The following is a 2,210-nucleotide window of genomic DNA, read 5'->3' on the forward strand; positions in this document are numbered from 1 at the left end:
TAAAAAATTGCAGCATGCTGCTGTGCAGAGGGACCTGGGAGTCCTTGTGCAAGAATCACAAGGAGTTGGTTTGCAGGTGCAGCAGGTAATTAAGAAGGCAAATGGAATTTTGTCCTTCATTGCTAGAGGGATGGAGTTTAAAAACAGTGAGGTTATGTTGCAGCTGTATAAGGTGCTGGTGAGGCCACACCTGGAGTACTGTGTACAGTTTTGGTCTCCTTATTTGAGAAAGGATATACTGGCACTGGAGGGGGTGCAGAGAAGATTCACTAGGTTGATTCCGAAATTGAGAGGGTTGGCACATGAGGAGAGATTGAGTAGACTGGGGCTATACTCATTGGAATTCAGAAGAATGAGGAGAGATCTTATAGAAACATATAAGATTATGAAGGGAATAGATAAGATAGAAGCAGGGAAGTTGTTTCCACTGGTGGGTGAAACTAGAACTAGGGGGCATGGCCTCAAAATAAGGGGGAGCAGATTTAGGACTGAGTTGAGGAGGAACTTCTTCACACAAAGGGTTGTGAATCTGTGGAATTCCCTGCCCAGTGAAGCAGTTGAGGCTACCTCATTGAATGTTTTTAAGGATAAATAAATTTTTGAACAGTAAAGGAATTAAGGGTTATGGTGAGCAGGTGGGTAAGTGGAGCTGAGTCCACGAAAAGATCAGCCATGATCTTATTGAATGGCGGAGCAGGCTCGAGGGGCCAGATGGCCTACTCCTGCTCCTAGTTCTTATGCTCCTATATTGTTATCTCTCAATCCGATAATTCCGCTGCCTTCCTGGTCTCCCTCACAATCTCTGTAAACTTGCGTTGAAGCAAATCTCTGCCTCCTGGATCTTACTTTGAATCAAGTTCCATCCACCCATCGCCCGGGTGACCTCTATTTGTCGAATTCCTCTACAGCCGGCCTCTCCCTGTTATCCATCAACTCCACCAGCAGCCTTGCGATCCTCAGCAACCTCTGCACCCCTCGAATTCTAGAATCTTCCGCATCCTCAACCTTAATCACTCAGCAATCGACAGCCAGGCCTAGGCCCAAAGGTCTGGAATTCCCGCCCTCAAATATTCACAGATCCCTGAAGTCGGCAAAGCAGGTGAATAGGATGGTTCAGAAGGCATACGGGACACTTGCTGTCATCAGTCGTGGCATAGAGTATAAAAGCAAGGAGGTGATGTTGGAGCTGTACAAAGCGTTGATGAGCCCACAGCTGGAGTACTGTGTGCAGCTCTGGTCACCTCACTATAGGAAGGATGTGATTGCACTGGAGGGAATACAGAGGAGATTCACCAGGATGTTGCCTGGGATGGAGCGTTTGAGCGATGAGGAGAGACTGGATAGGCTTGGATTGTTTTCTCTAGAGCAGGGAAGGTTGACGGGGAATCTGGTGTTTAGAGTAGGGAGCAGCTGCTCCCTTTGGTTGAGGGGTCGAGCACAAGGGGGCGGAGTTTTAGGGTAACGGACAGCAGATTGAGAGGGGACTTGAGAAAATATTTTTTCACTCAGAGGATGGTGGGAATCTGGAATGCGCTGCCTGGGAAGATAGTGGGGGCCGGAAACATTACAACCTTTAAAAAATATTTATATAGAAACTAGAAGCAGGAGGAGGCCATTCGGCCCTTTGAGCCTGCTCCACCATTCATTATGATCATGGCTGATCATCCAATTCAATATCCTGATCCTCCCCTTCCCTCCCATATCCCTGGATCCCTTTAGCTCCAAGAGCTATATCTAATTTCTTCTTGAAATCAGACAATGTTTTGGCCTCAACTACTTTCTGTGGGAGTGAATTCCACACATTCACCACCCTCTGGGTGAAGAAATTTCTCCTCACCTCAGTTCTAAAAAGTTTACCCCTTATCCCCCAACTATCACCCCTAGTTCTGGACTCCCCCCATCATTGGGAATATTCTTTCTGAATCTACCCTGTCTAACCCTGTTAGAATTTTATAAATTTCTACGAGATCCCCTCTCACTCTTCTAAACTCCAGTGAATATTAGACCTGCCATCCCAGGAATCAGCCTGGTAAACCTTTGCTGTACTTCCTCTATGGCAAGGACATCCTTCCTCAGATAAGGACACCAAAACTGCACACAATATTTGGATGAGCACTTGAAACGTCATAACATTTAAGGAAATGGACAAGTGCAGGAAAATGGTATTAGCGCAACTTTAGTGGTGGATATTGTCGGTGCAGATTCGATGG

Source organism: Mustelus asterias, unplaced genomic scaffold (assembly GCF_964213995.1).
Source record: "Mustelus asterias unplaced genomic scaffold, sMusAst1.hap1.1 HAP1_SCAFFOLD_2241, whole genome shotgun sequence".
Taxonomy (NCBI): Eukaryota; Metazoa; Chordata; class Chondrichthyes; order Carcharhiniformes; family Triakidae; genus Mustelus; species Mustelus asterias.